This window comes from Dermacentor albipictus, chromosome 1, assembly GCF_038994185.2.
Source record: "Dermacentor albipictus isolate Rhodes 1998 colony chromosome 1, USDA_Dalb.pri_finalv2, whole genome shotgun sequence".
Lineage (NCBI taxonomy): Eukaryota > Metazoa > Arthropoda > Arachnida > Ixodida > Ixodidae > Dermacentor > Dermacentor albipictus.
The window spans coordinates 347,720,030-347,734,163 of record NC_091821.1 but is presented as its reverse complement, the minus strand read 5'-3'; the positions used below and the strand labels follow the sequence as shown (position 1 = coordinate 347,734,163).

The window sequence follows — 14,134 nt, the reverse complement described above, 5'->3', positions numbered from 1 at the left end:
TCTGTGAGTTGTTCTATTAGATAATACATGGTGTATGCGCCCTCAAATGGAAACCTTATGCCGCTGTCCACATGCTGACGTTGCGACGCGATACTTACGACGAGGCCTACGATGTGCCACTTCTGGTCTCCATGACGCAGGGATCCTTGGAGAGAAGCCGCTCCTTACGGTTATCACGCGGTACCACGTGTTAACAGGCGGTGCCGCCAGCCAGTACCGATGGTACATAACATGTAAATCTCGTGCTCAGGACCAGAGCGGTATCATTCGCTTTAAAACAAACAACGTAGCGAAATATAGTTGATCAAAATGCCGTGGCACTGTCTATACTAGTGCTGCTTATCACGACACCCACTGACAATAACATCATGCTTGAATTAGCTTTTGTTCAAGCATACTTCTCAAACAGTGTTTGCACGCACGTAGGCGCAGCATTAGGGCTGAAATAGCATGAAGGTGCCAGCGCAGAATGACCTTTTGCCAACAGGAATCGTATTTTATATATTTAGGCCGATAACACTCCATATCGTGACTCCGTACCTCTGTGTCTTCCGTATACCAGTCAATGAGGAAAGCCAGTCTAGTTGGTTGCTGCAGTTTGCATTCATATTGGCCGAGCATAATCGACGAAAACGAGCGTATAATGCACAACTACTGTGATGCCCGCAGCATCTAAACACGAAGGCACGAGTTCGATTCCTGCCGCGAAGGCTACATTTCAATGGAGGCGCAGTTAAAAACGGTCTTGCAACGTGCATTCAACGCAGGTTAAAAAAAGTGAGATGGTGAAACTATTTTGGAGTGTCCCCTTACCTCCTTACCCTCGTTTCCCCCGCCCCCACCTCCCTGGCATTCTATTGCGTACCTCGTAATCATATCGTGGTTTTGGCACGTAAACCTTCAGAATTAAAAAGCAGAGAATAATTAGCGCACAATCTGCACAACGTTTGTGTATGCGTGCGCGTTTCTAAAAGGGTATATTTAAATCGTTTGAGGTGGAGCCCAATTCCTCTATATTTCATTTGCTGCTTTGTGTGCGTGTTTTCTTTATTTATCCCCAACAATGTGAATGCAAGTCCATAGCTAGACATATGCCATGTAAAGAAACACACACTTTCACTTGTGACCTCGCAATGCAGAGGGCATTCATCAAAAGCTGTATGTATGATTGAAAAACAGTAGAAACTTTCATTTCGACACTCCGTTTAGGTCTGGGAAACTTTCTCTAAAAGAAGTTTATGCAGGTGAGCATTCCTCTTGTAAGACATCGATAAAACGTGCAGAACAACAATTCAAGCTGTTCTAGCACCCGTCAGGTCCTCGAACGAAATGCCATGTATTTACATTTCATCCTCCGTCTACGGTTTTTGTGTGCCCGAATGGCACAAATTTAAGATTTTTTTTATTTGGTTAGTTATAAAACGTCTATGGGGTGGGGGGGGGCAAGAAATGTTCTGGGATAAGTAACGGTGACGTCTGTAGTCTGCGACGATTCTTCATCGCTTGAGTGGCGAGTAACGTCGGCCAGACACCATCAGCGTTTCTCACCGCGGCGCGCGCAGCAAAACCAGAGGAAGAGAATGCGCTCACGCACGCACACGCGAGCAGTATAGGACAGCACCGAATCGAACACCCGCGAGGAGCGACTCAGCATACCAGGCACCCTATACTTAAAGGCGGCGGGGTAGACATAGCTGCCGAGGCCTTGGCTCTTTTTGGGATCCGAGTCATTTTCGCAACAGCTTCTTGGCTTTATGCGTTCCGCGTCGTTATGTGTTCCTTGCGGAAAGAACGCGAATTCAAAAGAAGGAGAGAAAAAAGAAAACACCTGCGTAGGTTGCGCCGATGTTCCAGCGGCTTCGAAATGACGGTAGCATTACGGGATGCGCCGGAATCGCACCGTTTTTCGGCCCGCAAAACCGGCGGAGACGACCGTGTACACATATGCGACTGCAGGAGTCGCGAGTCGAGCTAGTAGTCGGACAGAGTTTGTAGTGAGAGTGTGCGCGGGGGAGGGGGGTTCGAAGAGCGGGGATGGAAACGATGCGCACGCACGCGCGACGCCGCCCGCCCTTCTCCTCCTCCTCCCCTCTCGGTTCTTCCGTTCATCTTGACACCCGACGAGCGAGTACAAAGATGGCGTGATAACAGATTGGGGGCAGAAAGAACGAGATCGGCGCTGGCGACAAAACTGCCGGGTTCCGGTGGCGCGAGCGTTGCCCGCTAAGGGAGATGACCTCGCGCGAAATGATGGATGCTGGCCGGAGCCGCCACTTCTAGTCGGGCGCACAGGTTTCCACTCTCAAACCGTCTTCTGCGTCTTCCCCTGTCTGCTTCTGTCGCCCGTTTCACTGCTCCTTTCTTTCTTTCTTTCTTTCTTTCTTTCTTTCTTTCTTTCTTTCTTTCTTTCTTTCTTTCTTTCTTTCTTTCTTTCTTTCTTTCTTTCCTTTACCCGGCTTCATTTTTGCCGCTTCTGCCGCGATCGACACCTCCTTCTGTCTGGCATTTCTAAAACGCGCATAGACAGCGGAAAGACAATCGCAGTCCATTTTTCCTTCATCTAGCTGTCTCCGGTGACAGTCTGCTGACATCAATTTATCGTATGCATCTTTGTTTAAACTTTATAGCTCTACTTCGCGGAGAAACCTTAACAACCATCATTTCTGAGTCCTTACAGCTGCTCAGTTTTTGTTTGTTCAGTGTGGTACATCGTCACAGCGTAGTATCGTTTGCAAGATTTGTTCAATTTCAATTCAATTCAATTCAGTTTATTTTTCATTGATAATAATTTGTACAAAGGAACTGTTGGGCCTGTAGCCAAAGGCTAGTGTAGGCCCATAGTCATATTTGTAGTAGCAGCTAAAATGTCATGCGCTTATCTAGTTTTTTAATGATACAACCTAATATAGTTAGGTGGATACATGCAATCAAAAACATTACAAAAGAAAAACAGTGCATATCAATCAATGGTAATAAAACAGAACTGTCAGGAGAATACATGCAACTACACAATGAAAAAACCGAGATAGCATATTATACGTAGAAGTGACACATTTGCAAGGGTCTGTGTTGAAGTGTTTAGGCTTTCTGAAAAGATTCAGCACAGTATGAAACAGGTGGAGAACCAGACTGACAAAAAATCACGTACTTTTTGATAGGTATAGCTTTTTAACAGTAGACACGAAGTTGTTGGCCATTTTTACCTCAAGAGGTACTGTATTCCAAATTTTAGCACCATGAAACTCAAGTAGTCGTTGGCCATACGTGTTACGAGCGATTGGTAGGTTAAAATTTATATTTGTTGCACCCCTTGTATTGCGATTAGGTGTAACAAACAGGCTTGGTGATAATGAGTGATTCCCATGTAAGATATTGTTAATCAAAATTGCAACTTTCATTTCGCATGCCAGAGATAAAGGTAATATACCGAGACGACAGAACAGCATGTCAGTATTATCATGTGGGCTTGTGTATGTCATAATGCGCAAGGCCCTTTTCTGTAACCGAAAAACGGGATCTATGTATGTTTTATATGTGCTTGACCATGATTCAGAACAATATGTGATGTGACAGTGAAATATGGAAAAGTGAACAACTTTAAGTACGCTAAAGTCAAGATATTCCCTGCATTTTATTAATAAATAGCAAGCCGAAGCTAATTTCGCATTGCATTGCAGTGCATTGTTTGAGGACCTTAGTGAAATAGTACTATCATAAATGAAATTTGTTTATATTTTGCAACTTCAGGTAGGATTTTGGGGAGGCTGGCTGTCTCGTCATATAAGTTGTAAATATAATGGGGTAAAATCTGCATCTCGTAACATGTGCAGTTACAGAAGTTACAGTGCAGGCGCAAAAAGAAAAAAAAATTATTTAGTCGAATAATAAGTGAACCTCGACCTACTTCCTTACCTGCTTGTTACTTTCTGCAATAAAAAATTGCTCAGTAATGAAGGAAAACAGAATCTGATAATTCCTATGTTCACGCTCTTGCTTCAGTAACGAAATTGTTTTTCTTCACTAAAATTCCCACAACTAAATTAATTTCACCTTCGCAGATTATGTGTGGTGTGGTTGTGGTTTGCGCATTTGCCATAAATGCGCAGTGAAGCAGCGGCCGGCGAACATCATCTTCCAGTGTCCGCGAATTCTCTGAGTTCCTATATGAATGCTTGCGGTTAGCGTTTTCTTAGTGCGAAGCATTCCTTGGCTCATTCCAGACACGGTAGGTAGGTTCCTGTCTACGCATCGTTTCGCGTCTCTTAAAGAACAAACAAACAAACAAACACATACGAGCGTCCGACGGCGACATCAAACCTAGTTCTCCCAGCATCAAAGCCAAATGCAGTTACCCTTAGGCTTGGTCGCTTTTTCTACTTCTATATTGCCTGGCATGTAAAAGTGATTACATACACTGCACAACATTATCGTGGCGGACTAGATATAATTAAGATTTCGGCATGCGCAACAAAGGTTCCAGTCTGGGAACCCACTCCAGTACATATGTCTGCATGTTCTGTCCTTCGACAAACTGGGGGAAAATATTCTGGGGTTTTACGTGCCAAAACCACGAACTGATTATGAGTCACGTTGTAGTGGGAGACTCCGGCCATTGCACGGTAGAGGAGCGTTTTTTCCATTCCGCCAACATGGAAATGCGACCTCGGCGGCCGGGATTCAATAGGCGACGTCGAGCTCTATGTAGCCGCACCGTAGCCGCTGGGATGCTGGGGCTGGTGACAAACCGGAATGCTGAATGGCAAAAGTATTCGCGCACTGATCTAGCATCATCTGCGTTGGGCACCACCGTCCAAGTTTGGTGCGTATTATGCAGGCCCAGCAGCATGACAAGATTATAAAGCCCGCTACCATCATCAACTAGGAGATAACAGATTCCACGTATATAGATATTTAACAGTAGCTCCTTTTTTAGGCATTTTCTGTAAAATACAAAGATAAATAGAAAGGTTTAAAATCAAATACGCCCCACCATAGCAATCTAGAAACACGTGCTTAATCATATCTCCGGTTTTCTGCTTAAGAAATGATGTGGTTAGGGGGCCACGGTCGCTCGCATAGTTGTGCCCCTGACATAATTAGCAAGTGCATCACATCGCACAGCACAAGCGAGAGAATGTGCGTGCGAAATCATGTGAACACGCGCATGTTTCCACTCGGCCGCAGATGTCGCTGCCTTTTGCGTGTGTTACGCCCCTATCAACCATTTGCCTATAAAAGTAGGAACGTGCAGGTAACGTCTATTCTTCCCACGTGGCAGCTAGCGCTTCTAAACGCTGTATTAAACTGCACCGCCTTCGGGATCGGCCCACGTCTCCCAGTCTTTTCCTCGTAGCAGTCAACGTTACGTAAACGCTCTGCAACAATCAGCGCCTGTCACGACAGGGAGCGCGCACGTGCACGGGAGTGGCCACTTACATAAACGTACATGAACCTCCTGCGTCATCTGTAACATAAAAACAAAAGTGCTCGTAGTCTACTATCAAGCCAAGCCAAGCCAAACATGGCGGCCGGATCTTTAGCCGGCTTACGGCACAGTAGCCGCCATTTCACGAAAAAGAAGATTATCGCGCTGTCCCGAACAAACGAGAACAACGAGAGCAGCACGCGAGCCCCTACGTACGCGCGCAAGAATCGGATGCGTACGTACGCGGCGGACACGTACGCATCGCGTACCGTTCATGTTGCGTTCTGCACATGCGCACCATGCAGAAGTTAGAACTCTTACGGACGTAAGGCCGTTTCGTACGCAACGTGCACAATACTAAAGCTGCCTATCGTACCGCCGTCGGAATCGGGCGAGGTCGTAATAAAAAGGGCTTTAACGTTTGTCCTGCAGGTTATAGACAACGAAAAAAAAAAAGATGTTTCTCGTCATGTAGCCGCCGTCATACTATCGCTATCGCCGACTTCTTGATGCTTTCGTTACACACGCTCATCTCGAGCACAAAATTGCTCACTTTACAAAAACACGTTTGTTCAACCGGTAACGGTTTGCGGAACTCCGAACGCTGTCAGAATGAGAGCGGTTTGTAAAATATTTGGCATAACGTCGATTTCTGCGGTACCTAAAATTAGCATAACGTTTTTTTTCAACTTCTTTGCATTTCGCCACCGCGAAACTGTGCCACCAAGAAATTCGTAGGGCAAATAACAGAGCTAATCAGGTCCCTCAAGCGCCATCCGAGGATGTTGCTGTTTCTCGCCTCAGCTTGCAGAGAAGAAAAACAGTGGTTCTTTAACTCGCCGCTGAACTACACTCAATTATAACACATGTTATCAGAAACAGAACGTGATTACCTGAAAAAAAAAATTCTTGCAATTTAGTTCGTTCCTTGACCTTCAAGTACACCTTGAAAGTGCCCATTTATTTGTTCCTTCTATTTTATTTTTCTTTTCGCAAGAATGGAAAATATCACGGCAAGCACAGAACAAAAATAAGTACGCGAAATCTCGCCGGCTACTATAGAAATTGTGTGATGAGGAAAAGAAAAAAACAAGGACGACAGAGGCAGACTATCTACCGCATTAGCAGCAGCGGCAGTGCCGAGCGCCAAGCGAGGTGAAACTGGCCGAAAGGAGCAGAACTGTGTAATAAGCGCGAGGTTGGGGAAGGCCGAGGATAAGGGCAGCGAGGAGGCGGCAACGAGACGGTGTGGCGAGCAAGGACAAGGGCAGTGCAAGGGAAAGAGGAGGACTAGAGGGGGGGGGGGGGGTAGAGCAAGGAGGAGGTTGCGCAGCGCCGCTGACTGGAGGGGCCGTGGGTACCGTCGGCGCTCGGGCCGTGCGCCCCGGACCGGTGCACCGGTGCCAGAGCAGCGAGAGTAGCAGCAACGCCAGCAACGCCGCCGGCCGCCAGCGTCGGCGGCTGGCGCGAGCGCCTGCAACGTCCCGATAAGAAAGACCCGAATGACACGAAAAGGTGGCAGAGGTGGCGACGACGGAACACGAACCGTGTTCAGCGCGAAGGAAAGCGGGGTTGGGTGGGGGGGGGGGGGGGGAGGGGGGAGCGCTAGGGGTCGCGCCGAAGCCGGAGGGAACGGAAAGAGGAGTTCAGACGAAGCAACACGTCTGCAGAAAAAGTCGTGCCAACGGATGAGGAGTATAAGAAGGAATCGGTTGCCCTGTCCCGCCCTCGAAGAAAACAATAGAAACCGGTGGAGGTGGCTATTTTTGCTGTTGAGTTGGTCGCAACGCTGTACAGTCTGCTGGCGCTTGTTGACGTTTTTTTTTTCCCCTGCAGCTCCTGCTTTCGTTTTCTCGCGGTTTCGCTTAGATTTGCACCACCCCGCACCCTACTTGCTACTCTTCTCGAAGCCGTTTACAAGAAATGCCTCATTTGGGTTAGCCGAGAAGTGCGGGAAATTGTGGAGCAAAGGTCATGTCGACACGGTGCAAGCCTTCGCGCTTGTTTGCTAACCACGCTCGCTCTATTTTAGTTCTCTCTTTTGATAAAGGGGTTTTTCTCTATGTTGCGTAACACTTCGACTGTCCAACAAGTACGAGATTGAATTCGTGTGGCAGTGGACGTACCTAATTTTGATTACGGTTGGAAAAAGCTTTTGAATTGTGTTCCCAAAATATAATCCAGTGAGATCCAGTGAGTGAGACCGGGACACGTGCGACGGAGTAGCGGCAATTACAGCACGCTTCTCCATCAGAACAGGCCACTGACTAATTATATAGTAACATCTTGTAAAGGCTGGTTATCTAATAATTTATGACATAAAAACTAGCACGAACAAAAAATCAACCCGTACAAAACACGCAGAGAAGGAGCGATCTTTCTTTCTTTGTTGGCGCAATTTTTCCCATTAGACAAATCAAGTCGTTGTTTCAGTGTTTGGCAACTCTGATTTCTTGCGCTTGCTGAGCGGTTTATAAGGTTCGCTTTGTTTTATGGCAGGAACATCGTTTCAGCCTTGTTTACCAAATAATTTAAAGACGCAGATTGAGCCATGTGGTACGTTTTATGATACTGAATCACGATAATGAAAACCTGCTTAACAAAGCTGCACGATTCCCTAGCCTACATCTTTTTTTTCTCAACTAGTCTGGTGTGGCAGGTACAGCGAGGACATTAGCTGCTCAGCTACATTTGGAGACAACAATGCGATTTTGATTTATCCATGGGCATTTCAAACGTAAAATTTTCACATCTAATGATATTGATGAAAAATAACTAATAAAGTACTTAGCACCTTTGTGGTCCGCAGATACCATAACAAACAAAGAAAAAAACGGATCAACAAACAGATGAACAGACAGACAGGTAATGAAAAAGACAAAAAAAATTAGATCGGAGGCGCGCTTAAGCTTGGAAAAGCGCTATTATGTCATTGCAATCGCAAAATTATGCCCACAAGTCGTGACAGATAAAAGCGCATACAACCTTGTATCCCGTAGATAACACAAGAAAGGTACACCTTAAAATAAATAAATAAATAAATAAATAAATAAATAAATAAATAAATAAATAAATAAATAAATAAGAAACGCAACGCACCAGCGCTGACGGCATATAATTCGATTGGATGTACGCGTGCCCGCCAAGTTTTGGGACAACAGCAATGCCACGCGCGAAAAGAAAATCGCGAAGATTCTTTAAACCCTGAAAATCAGTCGGCAGTCAAGGTGTGCATCACGTAGGCTGTCCGAGGTTGTGCAGAAGGCGTCGTCGACTTTTGGGTGTAAGCCCAGTTTGTGAAAAAAAATTGCTTTTGGGGGGGGGGGGGGGAGATTCATGCACTCCCAGACCATCTCTCACCAGCTGTGCGTAATGGAACGGCTGGTTTTCGTAGAATTTTAGATTGGGTCTAAAACTTTTGGCATCAGGTTCACAAGAATAGTCTTTTGTAGCTCCTGCTCTTGATTGGCCGACGTCGGGACTGTCAGCTATTTTACATACCAGCTTTACGCAAGAAGAACTTGCATATATACGAGATAACTTTTAGGAATATAGTCACGCCGCTTTCTATACCTTCTGCTGGGAACAGCGATTTAGTAGGCAAATGCTTCTGTCGGAGTTGTGCCGCTCGTAATATGTCAGGCATCTTGCTGTCTGGCACTATATAGGGCTTTATTTTATTTACTCCATTTACTCACACCACCTACGTGACCTTAGAGCGGGCGGATGTCTACATGCAAGAAAAATGAGAGCACTATGCAGATAGTTTAGCATGGCGTACGAACAAGAAGGTAATAGTAAAGTTAATACGAGCAAATAAACAAGCCTGAAATGTCAAAGGTCGTTGACACTGTTTTGTCGCAAAAATGCCAAAAAGGGAACGCTCGTAAACGTAACGATGCCGTTACACGGCAACAATGGCTTGCCGTTCATGATATATATATGTCTACATATATATATATATATATATATATATATATATATATATATATATATATATATATATATATATATATATATATATATATATATATATATATATATATATATATATATATATATATATATATATATATATATATATATATATATATATATATATATATATCGTTTCGAGTACGCAGGACGTTTCACGACTGCAATGCCAAATCGCACTTTCAGAGGATTGCCTGCCTTGGTTGCTTAGTGGCTTTGGTGTTCATATGCTAAGCACGAGGTCGCGGCTTCAAATCCCGGCCACGGCAACCGCATTTCGTTGGGGGCGCAATGCAAAAGCACCAGTGTGCTTATATTTAGGTGCATGTTAAAGAATCTCAGGGGGTCGAAACAATCTGGAGTCCCCCCACTACGGCGTGCCTCATAACCAGATCGTGGTTTTGGCACGTAAAACACCAGCCTTCATTCATCCACTGTCAGCGGATGGCACCTGCACCAGATCACGTGGCACACGTGCGCGCGGGAGCACGAGCGTGCGCTCCAGGTTCCATTTAGTGACCGACGCAGTAATTGACCATTTGCGAAAATGTTCTGCGCATGAGCAAGAAACATTTCCCTGCCGAAGGTTCTTAAGACGGCAAAGTTTGCCGCACCAATACGTGGTTGACCTTCGTCTTTGTATTACTGCATTTTGGATTAGCCCTGAAAGTCATAGCTAATTTCTCTGCAGAATGCGTCAGCTATATTTAGCCCAGGGCAACACTTTCGTCAGGAACAACCAGCTTTTCTTTTCTAATTAGCCTAGAGTTTACACTCACAGTGCAAAAGCACTTGGATTGTGCGCGGGCTCTAACAAAGCTGGCCGAGAAACGGCGACACATCATCGAGAGAAATGGCGGGGATATGTTTTGTTTTCCAAGCATATTTTGTAGCGCCGGGAGCAGCGCCGAAGCGGACGTCAATGCAACGGATAAATAATTGTCAGCCTTACTCTGTCCTTCCATTCGCACTTCTATGTGCCAAGAACTCTCCTCACAATTCTTCTTTTGTCAAACACAACGCCTTCGTCCTCGTGGCATCACTGCCACGATGTCTCAGAATGTGCATTCGCATTATCTGATATTTTTTTACGTTCTGGCATAGTGTGTGAATTGGTGTAATACACAGACATAGGACATTGCATGACATGAAAAGTGGGCACCTGTGTGGTGCATAAACGTTATATGAGATTACACGTAGCAATGGATAGTAATAAAACAATTGCACACTTCGAATTTAGTTTTATAGCATTTAATTGACTGTTTCATGAAACCTTCGCTTGACATAGATTCCAATATGTTCGTTGGATCTGCTTATCTATACAAAAACACTTTTGGGAATTGCTAACACAACAAGCATAATGTGCTTGTATTTGTTTTTCATGTTTGCTGTTTGAATAAGCTTCCGAATTGGCCGTCATGGTGATCTTTTATCTTGACTGATGCTGAGCGTGTTTTCTTGGTCACACTTCTTATCACTGCATCCACTGTTTAGGTCACTTGTCACAGAGTTCGCTCCAGTAAAGAAACATCGCCCCTATCCTAGCTTACTCCTATATCCGAACGGCGCTCGCTAGCGTCAACAGTTGCCCTGAAACATCAAAAAGATCGCCACAGAGAAACACAAAAACAAGTTGATACGCCTACCAAAGAAATAGATGGGCGCGAGTGAAAGGACCATTAAACGGCCATGTAGAAGATAGGCCCTTCAACAGTGGGTTGCGGGGAGTAGCTTCACGCCTAAGTGCCGCTAGTGATTTTTTCGATGGTACCATCTCTCCCCCCTTTTCACCTATCTCGCTAGCCTTTGTGTCCGCGCCTTCCCTTCCTCTCCTCTGCTGCTCCCGTGTCCAGCCACACTTGTCCCTTTCGACACCGAAGAGCACAGACAGAGCAGACAGCCGCGAGCCGTGCAAAAAAAAAGAATATAAAAAAATCAGAAACATACTGGAAAAAAAAAAAATAAGAACGGACGGTTAGTGGTAGTGAGCAGAGCCGAGGGAGCAGACGCGGGCGCCATTTTCCGGAAGCTTGCCCCTGCCCCACTTCCGCACCATGCCATCATGCAAGTGCGTGAGGCAAGCCAGCAGAGGACGTGGAAAAAAAGGGGGGCTGAGAGAGAGTGGGGTGGGATGCGGGACAGCGAGAGGGCGAGAGGGACGATGGCGGCCCTCGGTCCTGGATGGAGGGAACGAGGCCTCGATCTCTCACGTCGGCTCCTGTGGCCACGGAACCGGAAAATGAGTTTGCGCTCGAGTTTGTCTGCCGACGCTGCTGCCAGGAGTGATGACGCACATGCGCTCACAGCAGCAGACGTTTTGTTTCGGCAACGCTGGACTGACTTTCCTCCTCCTCCACCTCCCCGCTCGTCCTTTGCATTCCCCAGTCCCTCTTCCCTCAGCACTACGAGCCGCGCTTACACTGTCTGCGGATTCTTTATTTCTCCCTTCTCTTCTGTCGCTGCCCGTTTTGTCTTCTCTCTCCCCTCCCCTCTCCGCAACCTCACACCCTTGCCCCGTGGTAGCCAACCCTTCTTCTCAGCCCTCACACCCGTGGATCCCTTCCATCAACCATCTGACCTGTCCCCTCGGATTTCGGTACGAACACACGCACGACTCCGCTTCCAACACACGCACAGACCGAAAAGCTGGCCACCAGAAGCTAACCCTCGCACCTCTAGCGCACTCCTCTCCTTCGACTGTTTTCCCTCGCACTTGGAGACGGCCGAAAAGGGGACGCAAAGGAGCATGTGTCGTCCCGAAACTCGAGAAGGTCCTGGCCAATTATTTCTAACCCCACAGAGCGCACCGAAAGTAAAGAGCGGGACAACGCGCAAACAAGACTTAGCGGGAGAGTAGAACGCTCGTCCCAGCCCCTGGACTCGCGTCTATTCCTCTCAGGACAGCGAAAGAACAGCGGCACCGATGTTGTCCTTTGTGCCAGTAACGCAAGCACAAGCGCCCACCGGGCCACTCTGTCTCAAATGACGGCAAATCTCGAGGCTCTCGCGGAATGGAAGGAGAGCCATTGCGATGATTAGGTCATGGGAAGTCGCACCTTCGGACTGCCCGGACAATACGGATTGAGATGTGTTTACGAAGAGAAATACTGATTTACTGAAACCTGAGCGACACTATGGAGAGAAAAGAGTGGTGGCAGATTTCTTTAACGACAGCATATATATTTCTGAAATCACAGTGTTTCGCCAAAGGCCGAAGTAAACAGGGCCTGCTCTTTTATGTGGGTAGCAGACTTTAAGGTATGAAGAAGAAGAAGAGCAATATTTATTTACAGAAAGGCAGAGAGGTCGGCCTGAGTTAAAATAACTTGTACAACTCCGTACAATACAACTCGTCTTGATTAAGATCATCTAGAACTGCTTCCGCGTGCGTTTCACATTCACTAAAATTATTTGTCTAAAACAGAACTGATTCTCTGCACTAATTACTAAGCAAAAGCAAACTATGACAGATAAAAGGAATGGAGACGTAAAGCACACGCTGTAATCTATGTGAAGTGAAGCTAAAGTAAAGCACGTAGTTAAATGTTCTAGAACTAAACGTGATGCGTACCTTTCATGTGCTTTTATCCTACACAGCACGTAATGTTATGAAATGTTTTTCTTTATCCACTCCAAAGGTCACAACTTTATTGTCACGCGATTCTTATGTACGTTCACTGAATCGTTCGCAAGCTTTGCCGAAACGCAAATCTCAAACCTGGTGGATGCACAGTGTGAGACGCATGCGCAGCGATTGCACATGGACGAAGACGATGTACGATGCTTGTCGAGGGAGAAATTGCCATGACATGTGCATGCGAAGTAAAGGGACGACACCTGTCAAGAAACGCTTATAAGGATTCTGTACCTTATGTGTCGCTGTGGGCCAGGTGCATTCTGGACGATTGGAAATGAACGGCACGCACTCGGCGACATGTACTGAGGTGCTAAATCAAAGAAAATAAAGTGAATCAAGGAATCCGCCAAGTACACCATTCCATTAACACATCGACGTCCTTTACATATGCCTGTGAGCTCCCATTAGAAGTACAGGTTTTACGAAGGAAGTGTTTCTTTTTCCTTAAATAGAGCAGGTGTGTCCTTTTGGTCAACCTACAAGAGTTATATAGGCCACCTCACATGTGCCTTTAATGTATATATATTCGCCGAGATCGCGACCGAGCAAACAGCCAGGCAGCCGCGCCAAACAGGGGAAACAAGGCAAACAAAGCTTCCTTGTAAGAGGAAACCTTAGCTCGGGCCCAAATCCGATGCGGCCCATTCAAATACATGTAAAACGCAAAAACACTTTTCTGAGATAACCCATGGAACGAGTTTAATGAAATTTGTTGCATTTGAGAGAGAAAGTTAAATTCTAGTGACTGTTGCAAGCGGAAGTGCGATTGAGGGCATGAATATAGTTAAAAAAATTTTAAGGAATTCACAAGTTCGAAAGAAATAGGCGCCCGAAGTTTATAAATTAATAGCCCTGCATCAAAAACAGATACCGCGGTTCTGTAAACGGTATCCATTAGATCACTCATAGCGGGCAAATTTGATACGTCAATTTATATCCTACGTGAATTTGTCACGCTGCGTACAAGGGTTCTGCAAAAGTTGTATTTCCGTATAACCAAATTTTTTTTAGATTCATGTGTAACATATCAACTTTGTCAGCTTTAGATGTACTATGTGGTGCGATTCACAGAATTGTGCTATCATTTTTCCTTGCTG

The 14,134-nt window shown here is 45.8% G+C and overlaps 1 protein-coding gene and 1 long non-coding RNA gene across 7 annotated transcripts in view; one reads left to right on the top strand and one right to left on the bottom strand.

The window, feature by feature from the left end:
• The window catches only part of LOC135896232 (lachesin-like), a 348,730-nt gene that overhangs the window by 287,703 nt on the left and 46,893 nt on the right, over window positions 1-14,134 (top strand). The window lies entirely within an intron of this gene.
• Window positions 1-14,134, bottom strand: part of LOC135897588 (uncharacterized) — a 191,153-nt gene that overhangs the window by 145,969 nt on the left and 31,050 nt on the right. The window lies entirely within an intron of this gene.